Source organism: Lissotriton vulgaris, chromosome 4_1, assembly GCF_964263255.1.
Source record: "Lissotriton vulgaris chromosome 4_1, aLisVul1.2, whole genome shotgun sequence".
In the NCBI taxonomy this organism is placed as follows: domain Eukaryota; kingdom Metazoa; phylum Chordata; class Amphibia; order Caudata; family Salamandridae; genus Lissotriton; species Lissotriton vulgaris.
In genome coordinates this window covers 1871222532-1871237780 of record NC_141691.1, presented here as the reverse complement: position 1 = coordinate 1871237780, position 15249 = coordinate 1871222532, and positions in this window count along the sequence as shown.

The window sequence follows — 15249 nt, the reverse complement described above, 5'->3', positions numbered from 1 at the left end:
ACGATTCAAAGAGAGAGGATGTAGCCTTACGGCTAGAGCAGTCAACCTCCAAACTGGGGAACCGGTTTCCACTCTCGGGAACGACGCTCAACATCCTGTGATTCTGGGCAAACCAATTAATCTCCCAGTGCCTAACAAAAATGAATGTGTCCATCTGTAAGGAAACTGGTGCTATGTAAAGTGCTCTGATACCTGATATCTTCTGGTTTCGTTCGTGCTAAATAAAACTTTACAAAAAAGACAGCCAAGCCACAATCACTTGACTTTTATTCATTTGAGTAAAGCATTTACCCTACTAGGTCAAGAAATTCAGCGGCTGCTTTAAACTGTTAACTTACAGACAATGTCAATCCTCGCAGAATGTTCAGCAGCCAAACTGCTCCTTTCTAGACTGACTCAGCAGGGACAGAATTCTTCCAACTATCTGCTCCTGCTGCAGCACCTTACAAACTGCTTTGGTTTTACGTCAATGACCAATTTTGTGCCAATAGGTGCAAAATATGAAATTTCTTCCTCTGTTGGAGAGACATTACAAATCACCCAAAAAGGTTTTACTTCTACCCCTCCTACACCAGGATGCATTTCAGAGATTGCTCTACAAAAGTGCCATCAAATTGGTACTGCTTTTGAAGAGAGGGGTGGGCTGTTATTTCTCCTCCTGAAGAATGACCAAGGCATATGGCCTATTCTAGAATTGCCCCAATTGGAGGACTGTCTCTGAAGGACCACAATTTGGATGCTCACAAATAGCGAGATTCTTCAAGCTCTAAGCTCTAGAGCCAGGAGATTGGATAGTGTCTGTATACTTGTAGGATATGTATTTCCATATACTTGTCTTGCGGTCCCAACAATGTTACTTGTGGTTCGAGGTGAACCATGACCACTTTCAGTTTACTTTGCTACCCTTCAGCTATACCTTGGCCCCTCTGGAGTTTACAAAAGTGATTGCAATGGGCCTAACCATCTTCAGAGCTCCCGGTACATGTACTCCTGTTTCTTGATGACTGGCTCCTGAAAGTGGGCTCACACAGTCGTGGACCACCTACAGATGACGGCTGTCATGCTGACCACCTTGGGTTTCTTTATCAACAAGCCAAAGCCACACCTGAACCCTATGCAATTTAGTGGGGGCATCCTGGGTGGCATTCAAACCTCTCCTCTGCAACTGTAAGACTTGGACATTTGTGATGTGTTCCTGATATTTTTGGGTCATACCTGGATCAATCTGTGAGGGTTTCTGGTCTCCAGGCCTCAAGCCTCCTTCTCATTCTGAACACCAAGGTGGCACTGCAGCAGCACCAGTAAGCCAAGCATAGGGGTAGAATCTCTCACTCCATCAAGACCTGAAAGGAATGACAGTTTCTGAAATGGCTGGTGAACTCAAATTTGTCCTGCAGCAGGCCACTCTCCTTCCACCCCCAAACAAGGCTTACAGTTGTGATAGGTGTGTAGCTTCTGTGTGGGGACGGTCACCTGGGAGAGATGATCAAAAGCATCTGCTGTCCAGTGGAGTGCCAGCTCCATATCAACCTGCTGGATCTTCGGTTGATCATCTCCCCCCGAAAGCGTTCCTGCTGTCCATTAGAGAATTGATCCTTTCGGACCCCTGCTGGGCGAGGAGCTGTTGGAACTATTTCAGGATGTGATGATGCATTTGTGGGTGGGAAAGTGTTTCAATTTATGAGGTCACATCCAGAAAATGACGCATATCTTTCTTGTGGAAGGCAGAAATGTCCAGGACAAAGAACTCTGAGCTGCTGTGAAATTTGCAGTTCTAAGAGGAATTTCAGTTTCTGAGCCAAGTAGGGAGAGTGATTGGAATTTAGGAAACTATACATCAAGCAGGGAAGTTTGTACATTGCACTCCCATTAACGGAAAGCCAGGATAGGAATCCTAGTATAGGAGAAATATGTTCAGAATGGCTAATCCTAGAGATTGAATGAGCTGCTGCATGTATTGATGCTTTCAGCAGAGCAAGATGGGTTATGGAATATGGTGCAAATTACATTGCTTCAATCAAGTCTGGAGGCAACCTGTGCTTGGGTCACATATTTGATATCTTGTTCTGAGAAGAATGTGTTAATTCCACTAATCAGTCCAGGTTGTTATTTGGCCCTACTGGCCATGGTATAGATAATGCTTGTGGAGATGGAGATCAGAATGAAACCAAGAGACTCGGCATTATCAATGATGGATAGAATGCTACCAAGAAAGTTGTTAAAATCAATCTATTCTTGAACCTGGGCATTACTATGTTGAGAGGAGATAAGAAGCTCAGTGATATTGGTATTGAATTTGATCTGATGTGCTGTCTTCCAGTTTGAATATTGTTGTGTATCTGCAGCTATGGTGTGTCATCAGCGAAGGTAACCTTCCAGCAGAGCGGAGTGTTATTCATACACAGATGTTAAGAAATTCCAGGCTGTTTGATATTTTACCTTCGGGGTTCCTGATAAAGATTGAATAGTGCAGACACTTGCCCAACTTGCTGACAAAGAGGTCCATTTGTTTGTTAACACAACTTTCTACAATTTTGGTAAAGAAGGGAAGGCCAGAAGCAGGGCAGAAGTTGTTGAGGCCACCCATATCGACTATCAGCTTCTTTTTTTATGAAGAACAGAAATGTCACCCACTTTGAACAGTTCAAAGACACACATTGGGAAAGGTTGATGAGATTCACTAAGTATGGTACCAGGCTGAAACATGCCTTTAGTGAGGGTGGCTACTAAGTGATCACCCTGTGAAATTCAAGGGTTTCATGTTTGCAGTGATCCATAGGACTCAAACTGAGTAACAGTTTTAAAGTCAGACCGAATTTGTAACATTTCTCTGCAAGTGACTTGAACCATAGGTCCAGGAAGAGAGTCTTCAGTCTTGGAGATGAAGAATTGAATGATTTCTTCACATTTCGTTTTGGGTTCAGTGATACCACAGGCAGCCAGATTGGTGAATGAATATAATCTTGAAGTCGATTTTGATTCGTTGGTTGATTTTTGGCAGGTTAACTGTAGGTTTCCATGTATTTCCATGAAGAGACATAGGGGGTGCTGCAGGAAGATACATCATAGTTAAAGGGAAGGTAGAGACTTCCTGGTGAAAGAGGGCCCGATTCACAGAATGATCTTAAGACTAAATCCAAAACTTACTACTATTTGGTATTCACAGAAAGCACTTACTACTTTCGGGATTCACAAAGTAAACTTACTACTTTCGGGATTCACAGAATGAACTTACTACTTTCGGTATTCACAGAATAGATTTAAGACTACTAACTTTACGTCCGAACTCGGGCCGTAAATTCCGGCCCGGAGGCGGAGTTTCCGGCTTGGGGGCGGGGCTTACGGCCCGGAGGCAGAGCTTCTGGGCCAGAGGCGGAGCTTGCGGCTTGGAGGCGGAGCTTCCGGCTCGGAGGTGGGTATTTAGCCATGGCTGAAATCCCCACCTCCGGGCCGGAAGCTGGGGTGTGGTACAACCGTCTAAGGAATTTAAAGTGAATGAGTTTGTGTGTGCTGTTCATGGAGACCTCTCTTGTCATGGCGCAACACGCTTCCCATTGATCATCGGCGATCTGTGTACCCAAATCCCGCTCCCATGCGGCGCGAACCGCCTCATCAGAAGATGGGAGCGAGGACAAGCACAGCTTGTAGAGTTGGATACTACGTGGGCTCCCAATGAGTTCTGTATGATGATGGTAAGTGCCGGAGTGTCGTCGGGCGGAATGGGGAATGTGGGAAATGTAGCACGCATCAGCGCCCGCACCCTCAGGAGCACGAACGTATCCATGAAAGTGCAATCAGTGAAGCGGGGGTCTTCTGTAGTAATAAATGCGTGGCCGTTAGGGAACAGATCGCCGATCGTATGCAGTTGAAACTTTGAAAGGGTCACGGGCGGATTACCATTCCGCCCGTGATAGGGAGCCAGTGGGAGTTTGGAAGTGGGAGGGCCGGAGAGTACAGGGTGTCAATGTGTAACAAGTCGTGGTGGTGAGTGGGAGTATATCATGCGGTTCTCGGGGGAGACCTTTGGGGAGAATCTCGGCTAGAGGTACAGGAAGCGCCGCTTCCGCTTCAGGTTTCAAATGTGGGATCCTGGCATCGGGATGATACCAAGAGTGGGCATAAGAGCACTGTGCAACCAAGTAGTAGAGGTAAAAGTCCGGGACCCAAAAGCCGCCTTTTTCGTAAGGTAGGGTTAGCGCGCGCCAGGCCAGTCGCGGACGCTTCCCTCCCCAGACCAATCTCACCAAAGCCATGCGCAGTTGTGTAAAAAAAACCTTGGTGAGAGGGATCGGTATGTTGTTGAAAAGGTACAAAAAACGGGGCAGTACCACCATTTTGATAATGGCGATGCGGCCAGCCATCGATAAAGGGAGTCGAAGCCACCTGTCGATGCTATCCTCTAGAAAATCAAGAGCAGGGCCATAGTTCAAGCGAAAAATGGACACTGTGTCGAGATGAACATGAATTCCCAGGTATTTAACTGAGTCCTCTCACCACTCCAACGGGAGGAAGCAAGGCCGTCGTGCAGTGGCGGGGGTGAGTGGGAACAACAGCGATTTGTGCCAGTTGACCTTGAGGCCCGAATACTCGCCAAAGCGGGTAATTTCAGTCAGTAGGGGTTGCAGATTGGTCTCTGGGGTGCGGACGTATAAAACCATGTCGTCCGCGTAGAGTGAGACCAGGAGAGGACCAGTGCGGAATTGGAGCCCCCTGTGCAAATGTTACTCCTGAAAGTGACGCACCAGGGGGTCCATTGCCAAAAGAAAAAGTAAGGGGGACAGGGGGCACCCTTGTCGGGTACCTCTGGAAAGGGTGAACCTTTCAGTGATGGTGCCATTTAGGCGGATGCGGGCCATGGGTGCAGTGTATAGTAACTCCACAGTCGCGACAAAAATTGCGGGCATGCCCATCCTCTGCATCACTTCCAAAAAAAAAGGGCCACTCCAAAGTATCAAAAGCTTTTTCGGTGTCCAAAAAAACAGCAGCAGGCGGGGTGGAGGGATCTATTCTGTGGAGAACAGAAAAAAGAGTGCGAAGGTTCAACGACGTGGACCTCTGAGGAACGAAGCCAGACTGTACCGGTGAAATAATGGTGTTAACTAGCAGCGCGAGCCTCATTGCCAGAACCTTGGCCAGAATCTTATAGTCCAGGTTCAGAAGTGACAGTGGGCGATAGGAGTTGCAGACCGTGGGATCGCGTCCAGGTTTGGGTAGCAAAACAATGACCGCTTCGCGAAGCGTAGGTGAAAAAATACCAGACTCCAGGGCCTCGGCGTACACCTCGACAAGTACAGGGATCAGCTCCTCTTTGTACTCCTGGTAAAAATCGTCCGTAAAGCCATCCAGGCCGGGCGCCGAAGACCCCTTTAGGGAGTCAATAGCCTCCGCAATCAATTCCGGGGTGATGGGATGGGCCAGATAGTCCTGCATATATTTCTCCAAAAACACCATTGCTATTTCGTTGATGTACGGACCCGGATCCCGACACTCATCCGGAAGGGCAGACGTGTAGAGATGCCGGTAGTAGGTCAAAAAAGTGCTGCAGATTTCAGGAGTGGAAAAGTGATGCGTTCCCTGTGTGCCCGCCACCTCCGTGACGTATGCGGCCTGCCGAGGTGGACGCAACATCTGGGCCAGGAGCCTTCCCGGCCTGTCACCCTCCCCGTATTGTTGCGCCGTATGGTACTTGCCCAGGAATTTCAGTTCTTTGTCTGCCGCGTCTCTGAACTCTAGCAGGAGCTCAAGGCGACGTGCCTCATGAATCGGGGAAGGGTCAGTAATGAGAATGGATTCGACAGCCAACAAGTCAGTTTCTAGGCGGGACAGGGTAGCCCGGACGTCGCGCAGCTAATGCATACCCCCCTGATAGTGGCCTTAAACCCCTCCCACAAAGTGGCCCAGGTGGTCACAGAGCCAGTGTTGATCTTAAAATACTCCTCTATTGCAGACCGGATCTCCTCAACAGGGTCCGCTAGTGCCCTCCCAGGGAACCGCCACTGCCGTTCATAGCCGCCCAGCCTGGGGATTGCAAGTGCCAGGACCACCGGGGAATGATCAGAGAGGGTGCGGGGGAGAGTGCGATGATCAGTGACCCATCCCACCAAGCCCGGAGAAAGGAGCCAGTAGTCCATTCTGGTGCTCATGTTGTGATAGCCGGAGTGATGAGCAAAGGCAGGGGTGGCAGTGTGTCGTGTGGCCTCTATGTCTAGGAGTGCAAAGTGGGAGCATAGAGCCACCACCGCCGCATGAGCCAGCGGCTTACGATCAGGGGAGGGGGATTTACTGTCTCTATTGGCGTTCATTAGCAGGTTAAAATCGCCCCCTAGAGCCAATAGGTCTATGTCAGAGTGCAATAGCGACATGTATAGATCCTCAAAGCAGGCAGGAGAGTCGATGTTGGGACCGTAGACCCCCACAAATGCAACCTTATGACCAAACAGCAGACCATTTAGTATCGCATATCTACCCTCCCCATCGGTTTTACTGCTTGTTAAAACAAAAGGAATCCGTTTGTGTATCAGAATCGGCACCCCGCGTGCATATCTACTGTAACATGAAAACACTCTGTGTGCACCCCAGCCCCTTGCAAAGGAAGCCGTGTTCGTTTGAACCATATGAGTCTCCTGGAGGACAAGAACATCAACCTTGTGTCTCTCAGCATATTGCAGAACTTGTTTCCGCTTACGGGTGGTATTCAGTCCCCGGACATTCCACGTCATCAACGTTAGACCAGAAGGACCCGTTTGTAAACCTATCCGGGCCATATCGTCAGATCAAAGAGTGTGAGCAAGAGGTGGTCGTACAACAAGCTGATATCATGAGTCTCGCAATCAAACCACAAAAAAAAAAGAAGCCACAAAAAATATCATCCCCACCCCCGCCCGCCACCCAGCCTCCCCTCACCCCAAGAGAGGCAGAACCCTACTAATTCCTGAACAACAACGCAGAAAGATAATAGCCAAGTATACACATCGTTGAAACATATCTGCAGATGCAAATGGAACAAAACCCAAGAAACAGAGCAAAACATGCAGGCCCGCGCCATGGGGGGAAGCAACGCAGGCCCCCGAGCGGGCAACCCAGTAGTGCGAAAAAAGAGAGGTCAGTTAGAAAGGAAAAAACCGGTTATGCCGGGTCTGCAATCCAGATAGATGAGCAACCAAGTTCAGAGAGGTATGGACCCTCAGCCCAGGCCAGCGTCCACAAACAAGTCAGCGCTAGCTTGTGTATCAGGCTGTTGCGGAGAGGTAGGTCTGGACCCAGAGGCCGAGCCCGGTCCCTTTTTGTATGTATGGCAGAAGTCTTGGGCCTCAGCCGGAGAATCAAATATACGAAATCTGCCATGAATGTCCACTTTCAGACGGGCTGGGTATAGCATGCTATATTTGAGGCCAAGATTGCGAAGAGCCGCCTTAACACTTGTGTATTTCCTCCGCGCCTCTTGCACCATCAAGGTGTAGTCCGGGAAAAAAGACAGCTTGCTCCCTTGCCACTGCACTTCCCCCATCTCTTGTGCAGCCCGATGTGCGGCGTCCCGGTCTCGAAAGTTCATGATTCTGGCAATGATGAGTCGGGGCAGTTGTCCGGTGCGCGGTTTGGGACCCAAGGACCGGTGCGCACGTTCCACAACGAAGCCAGCCGTGAAAGTGTCCTTGCCGAACAGCTCAATTAGGAGATTTTCCACGAAGGTGTCAAACCGGCCAGTTGCGGTAGTCTCCGCCACGCCAAAGATTCTGATGTTGTTCCGCCGGCTACGTGCTTCTAAATCCTCATTCTTGATGGCAACATCCTTGAGAATCTTTTCAACCCGTTCTAGCCATTTCAAAGACTTGGAGGACCCGTCTTCCAAATCAGATATTCTAGACTCAGCTAAGTCAAGACGACGGTCGTCAGCTTGCACCGTGGAGCCTATGTCCGATAGTTTCTTCTCCAGACTATCGAAGCGAGTGTCAAGGGCCTTGAAGCCTGCACGCATCTCTCCCATCATGGCGGCCATCATGGCCGTAGCATCGCCATTGTCTTGTAGAGCCTGGGCGCCCGAGGCCGCCCCCGGGGGGGGGGTCGGCAGCAGGGAGCGGTGGTTTGTCGAAGCTGAGCGTCCTCTGGGCTGGATCCCTTTTACCCACCGTGGAGGGCGTGCAGCGGGGTCGTAGTCGCAGCAACAGTGGCGGAGAGCAGGGATCAATGGTAAGCAGCCACAAGAGCTAGTGCGGTGTGGAAGGAGCGGCAGGTAAGCGAGCAGGTCTCAGACCACAGGAGCCAGATCAGGGATGTTTTAGCCTGACTCAATCAGCGCAATGGGGTGACGCCGAGGCCTCTCCGAGCTAAGGCTGTCGCCACCTCAATCGTGGCGTAGCATGGAGGGACCGCGTGGCAACCGTGTGGGGGAGCACAGAGAGCGGAACATGGTCGCGCGGTGGGGCCGCTGTTCTATACCGGGAAACGCTCACGGTTCGTCCTGCAGCCGCGCGTCCCGCTCCCTCCGCCCCCCGCCGGGTCCCGCAGCCACCCCCTCAGATCCGCACAGGCCCGTAATCCAGTCCCCGGCTCCCCACGTGCAGCCGGGCCGAAGGCCCCAGCTGCAGTCAAGAACCGGGCAAACCGGAAAAAAACGGGAACCGCGCGGCAGTGGAGGCGAGCACACACCCCGGCGGTGGGGAAAACGGAAGGGGACGGGGTCGCGGCCGCCAACGGCCGAGCGGCACTCACCCGGCGCTCCAGCGCAGAAGGAAGACGGCGTCGAGGTCCGGAGGCCTCAGATTCCCTCTGCCGCGTTCTCTGCGTCCAACCGCCCCCGCGGGTCGGAAATGTCTCCACGGCGGCCTGTAGTCATCAGGAGACATATCCCGGTGTCCGGAGTAAACAGGGATGGCGGATTACATCTCTTCTCGCCAATTTCGGGCGCCCGCTCGGAGGAGCTTCACAGCGGAGCGGCCATTACGCTTGCCGCCGTAGCCATGCACCCCAGTGAATGTATGATTTATTCAGCATTCTGTTCATCATTTGTTCGTGTAGCACTTTTAGAAAGTGAGCATTTTCTTGCTTTACCATTCTGTGTGTCTGCCCCCCTGTGGAATCAACATCTGGTTTAGACTGACAGGGGCTGTTTGCTCATTCTAGAGTCTAGACTGTCACACACAGGGAGCTGAGGTGTGCGCTGCTTATCCTGATGGCCCATTACTGGGCTGTTGGGCATTCCTGAGCTAGAGTGGTAGTAGTAGTTGTCATTGACGCCTGAATAGGGCCTGTCATCTCACAATGCTGCCTACACCCCCCTCTTAGTGTGGCTGGAGCCAAGGCAGCATCTTGTGAACTGCAAAGACTTTCCTTCGAAGTACACCTACTTTAAAGGTCCAAGCTGTAGGAGGGTACCTGCCACTCTGCTTGGTGGTGTGTTGCGCAGGCCTACTGCCTTATGCTTCTGTCTTGGAGAGTGGAATGTCTGGACTTTGCTTTCTTGTATCGTACTTTCCAAGGTTCTCGAAGGGCTTGCATGTGCTGGCCTCCTGTTAAGAATTCTCAACACTATCAAAAACTTCACCTGCAGCCCCTGAACTCCTCTGCTTGAAGTTCTGGCCTGCCAAGTGGTGCCACTTCCAGTTCTGGGCCCTTGGAGGTGTCTTCAGCTACAAAAGAAAAAGAAAATCTGCACACTGATCTTCTGTGCCTGTTTTTCCCGCCACAATCTTGCCGGGTGGTAGAAAAACCAACGCATCACCACAGCCTGGCTGAAGAATCGATACAGCATCTGCCTGCCCAAAAATTGTCCCAGCCTGATTCCCGAGCCCTGTGTCTCTGACTTTAGGGACACCCACCCCAACGCCAGCCCTGCTGTGCGGCTGACAATTCGACGAATCACCTGCATAGCCGCTGGGAAATCAAGGCAGTGCTTGTTTCGCTGCATTAACCCAGCATGACCGGATTTTATATGCATCGCACCGGTGCGCCAAGTCTGCATCATTAAAGAACCAAGGCAGCGTGCCCGTAGAAACGATGCATCACCTCCCCTAGCAGCAAAAAACTGACACATCACCTCCTCTTACAGTAAGGGACCGACGCATCACTTCCCCTGGGAGCAAGAAACCAACGCATCACCTTCTCTGAGTAAGAAACCGAAGCATAGCTTTGTTTTTTCGGCGACTCACCTCCCCAGAGCCTGTTTTTCATCTTTGATTCTGACGCGTCCTAGGTACTTTGTGATAAAAGTGAAGCATCTATAGTTTTCTATGAACTGCTGTATCTTCACGGGCCCATTTACCATTTATTTTGATATTTTCTGGTGCTATTCCTCAGAGGTGTTCACTTGGTCCTCCGATCAATCCGATGAATCTTTTAACCGTGCTGAGAGGAGTCAGATATAGGGGATCCAATCCAGTTATCCAACAAGGACCAGGAATTGAGTAACTGACCTACAAACTTGTGATTAGATTCATGTATATAATGCAAGACTATGCTATACAAATATAAGATTATTACTGCTATACAAAATCACCTGCAGAAATTTAGTCGGGCTAGGATCATACAAACCAATAATACGATTAGAGCCAAGTAAAATAGTAACATCAGGATCTGTTGACCAGAATCAGAATTCCCATCCCTCATTAATAATATATTGGTATTCACAATCAATTATTGGAGACAAGTTAAGATGAATAAATACATCCATATCAGGTATTTGAATTTAGTAATGCTGAATAATCAAATTAATATCTTTCGGGCCATCAATTAATAAAATTCAAAGGGAAGAATTCAGGAAGGGACATGAACCTTATTAGCTTAAGAGTTCTCTCCCGTGGGGAGAAGAGTCCAGGAATATCACACACACCGTATGCGCTAACCAAGGAAAGCCAGTAGAGTCCGCAAGAAACTAATAATGTCTTTCAGTCCCCAAGGAAGCAATTCTCAATGAAAAGGTGGTAGTGTTGAAAAGGAATAGCGTTATTGTCATCAATACAACATGTGATATACCTTCCCAAGTTCCGGGGTGACACGTTCTGGGTCACCTCATCTGGTGAGACCACTCAGTCCATTGGTCAGTTAGTATATGGTGATTGTCATGCAGCATAAAGAAGACACATTTTATTGTAGAAAGGTGCAGATCATTACGTGAGCTAATGAATCATTAAAAAAATAAAATAAATAAGAGTGTGAACAATCGTCTTTTAGCAAAGGCAAGGCAAGGCAAAGGCACATTACATTACTTGCAGCGCTATTTACCCTGACATCCAGGCTCCCTCCTGACGCACCCAGGGAGACCTCGATCACCTCGAGACCCAGCCAACGCCCTAATTGCAAGCGCCAGCGCCAGCAGCCTGTGAGCCAGTCTTTGGCCACGCCCACTCGCTAGCGGCCACGCCCACTTGCCTACATAAACAGAGCGGCGATCATGCTCTGATCAGAACCTTCTACACTCCTGAGGCACAGCCGGGAGCTCTTATTTTTAACTCGTTCTGCACTTGTGTGTTCTTTTAAAAAATTACTTGCAGCGCTATTTACCCTGACATCCAGGCTCCCTCCTGACGCACCCAGGGAGACCTCGATCACCTCGAGACCCAGCCAACGCCCTAATTGCAAGCGCCAGCGCCAGCAGCCTGTGAGCCGGTCTTTGGCCACCCCCACTCGCTAGCGGCCACGCCCACTTGCCTACATAAACAGAGCGGCGATCATGCTCTGATCAGAACCTTCTACACTCCTGAGGCACAGCCGGGAGCTCTTATTTTTAACTCGTTCTGCACTTGTGTGTTCTTTTAAAAAATTACTTGCAGCGCTATTTACCCTGACATCCAGGCTCCCTCCTGACGCACCCAGGGAGACCTCGATCACCTCGAGACCCAGCCAACGCCCTAATTGCAAGCGCCAGCGCCAGCAGCCTGTGAGCCGGTCTTTGGCCACGCCCACTCGCTAGCGGCCACGCCCACTTGCCTACATAAACAGAGCGGCGATCATGCTCTGATCAGAACCTTCTACACTCCTGAGGCACAGCCGGGAGCTCTTATTTTTAACTCGTTCTGCACTTGTGTGTTCTTTTAAAAAATTACTTGCAGCGCTATTTACCATGACATCCAGGCTCCCTCCTGACGCACCCAGGGAGACCTCGATCACCTCGAGACCCAGCCAACGCCCTAATTGCAAGCGCCAGCGCCAGCAGCCTGTGAGCCGGTCTTTGGCCACGCCCACTCGCTAGCGGCCACGCCCACTTGCCTACATTAACAGAGCGGCGATCATGCTCTGATCAGAACCTTCTACACTCCTGAGGCACAGCCGGGAGCTCTTATTTTTAACTCGTTCTGCACTTGTGTGTTCTTTTAAAAAATTACTTGCAGCGCTATTTACCCTGACATCCAGGCTCCCTCCTGACGCACCCAGGGAGACCTCGATCACCTCGAGACCCAGCCAACGCCCTAATTGCAAGCGCCAGCGCCAGCAGCCTGTGAGCCGGTCTTTGGCCACGCCCACTCGCTAGCGGCCACGCCCACTTGCCTACATAAACAGAGCGGCGATCATGCTCTGATCAGAACCTTCTACACTCCTGAGGCACAGCCGGGAGCTCTTATTTTTAACTCGTTCTGCACTTGTGTGTTCTTTTAAAAAATTACTTGCAGCGCTATTTACCCTGACATCCAGGCTCCCTCCTGACGCACCCAGGGAGACCTCGATCACCTCGAGACCCAGCCAACGCCCTAATTGCAAGCGCCAGCGCCAGCAGCCTGTGAGCCGGTCTTTGGCCACGCCCACTCGCTAGCGGCCACGCCCACTTGCCTACATAAACAGAGCGGCGATCATGCTCTGATCAGAACCTTCTACACTCCTGAGGCACAGCCGGGAGCTCTTATTTTTAACTCGTTCTGCACTTGTGTGTTCTTTTAAAAAATTACTTGCAGCGCTATTTACCCTGACATCCAGGCTCCCTCCTGACGCACCCAGGGAGACCTCGATCACCTCGAGACCCAGCCAACGCCCTAATTGCAAGCGCCAGCGCCAGCAGCCTGTGAGCCGGTCTTTGGCCACGCCCACTCGCTAGCGGCCACGCCCACTTGCCTACATAAACAGAGCGGCGATCATGCTCTGATCAGAACCTTCTACACTCCTGAGGCACAGCCGGGAGCTCTTATTTTTAACTCGTTCTGCACTTGTGTGTTCTTTTAAAAAATTACTTGCAGCGCTATTTACCCTGACATCCAGGCTCCCTCCTGACGCACCCAGGGAGACCTCGATCACCTCGAGACCCAGCCAACGCCCTAATTGCAAGCGCCAGCGCCAGCAGCCTGTGAGCCGGTCTTTGGCCACGCACACTCGCTAGCGGCCACGCCCACTTGCCTACATAAACAGAGCGGCGATCATGCTCTGATCAGAACCTTCTACACTCCTGAGGCACAGCCGGGAGCTCTTATTTTTAACTCGTTCTGCACTTGTGTGTTCTTTTAAAAAATTACTTGCAGCGCTATTTACCCTGACATCCAGGCTCCCTCCTGACGCACCCAGGGAGACCTCGATCACCTCGAGACCCAGCCAACGCCCTAATTGCAAGCGCCAGCGCCAGCAGCCTGTGAGCCGGTCTTTGGCCACGCCCACTCGCTAGCGGCCACGCCCACTTGCCTACATAAACAGAGCGGCGATCATGCTCTGATCAGAACCTTCTACACTCCTGAGGCACAGCCGGGAGCTCTTATTTTTAACTCGTTCTGCACTTGTGTGTTCTTTTAAAAAATTACTTGCAGCGCTATTTACCCTGACATCCAGGCTCCCTCCTGACGCACCCAGGGAGACCTCGATCACCTCGAGACCCAGCCAACGCCCTAATTGCAAGCGCCAGCGCCAGCAGCCTGTGAGCCGGTCTTTGGCCACGCACACTCGCTAGCGGCCACGCCCACTTGCCTACATAAATCATGTGCGCCCCACGTACGCGCAGCGGACGGGCGCAGCGGGCGCGCCGTCAGCGCGCCGAAGGCGCGCCAAAGGCAAGCCCGTCTGGGCCCGTCCGGGCCCAGACGGACCCAGGCCCAGAAATGCTGCCGGACACCCCATGCAAGCGTGTGATATACACCGGAGATATGCTCCGCGCACTGCAACCAAAAACCACCCTGGCCTGTCACCATACGCACATTGAAGGTAAACCCTTCTATTACTGCACGCGCTGTACTACACCCCCCACTGTATCCACTAAACCCGGACTCAAGATTGGACTTCTGAATTGCCGCTCCCTCCCTAAACATGCAATTGAAACAAACCTGCTCACTGTAGACCATGACTTTGATCTGCTCTTTCTTACGGAAACGTGGCTATCCGACAGCACCGATCCAGACATAGTCACGGCCCTACCCTCAGGGTACCTCTGTCATGCTCTACACAGACCCATAGGGAGGGGAGGAGGGGTAGCCATAATTTATAAGGAGCATCTCACCTGTAGAATTTCTGACGCTCAAATCAAGGACTGCGAAAGCTGCCAATTCTCTATTCAACCCTCCCCTGTCCACTCTCTGTCGGGGTTACTGATCTACCGTCCCCCAGGCTCTCCGGGAAAATTCCTTGACGCCTTCATGGAGTCAGTCGCTCAGCTAGCATCTTCCACCGGCAATCTCCTTATTTTAGGTGATTTAAACCTACACTTCAATGACCCCACCGACAGGCTAGCCGCCGACCTTCTTCAAGACTTATCGTCACTTAACATCCGACTGATAAACAGTGAACCCACCCACGAGAAGGGACACTTATTGGACCCCGTCCTTTCCAATGCGACAACCATCACTACTGAACATCCCCTGATCCTCCCCTGGACGGACCACTTCCTGGTCCCAATTACCTGGGAAATCCCCCCCACCAAACCCCAATCCTCCAAAATTCAGACCGTGGACAGACGATGGCACAAACTCGCACCTGGGGAATGGGCCGCCGCCTTGGCAGAGTCCTCCCCCGAGCTCTCCAATGACCTCGCTACTGCCGACAAGCAGGTCAATGATTGGATAACCTCCTCTCTGGATGTCCTTATCCCCAAAACCTGCTCCCTTAAACACCTCAAAAGAGCAGCCTCGGCCCCATGGTACACACCTGAGCTCAAAGTCCTGCGCCAACAGTGCAAGAGGTCGGAACGATTCTGGAGGAAAACCAGATCGGAAACAAATAAAGAGATCTATTCTGCTTCTCTCCTGAATTACAAAACTACCATCCGGAAAGCCAAAATCATGTTCTTCCAGGCGAGAATAGAGAAAGCAGTATGTTCCTGCAAGGAATCTTACGCTATCCTAAAAGACC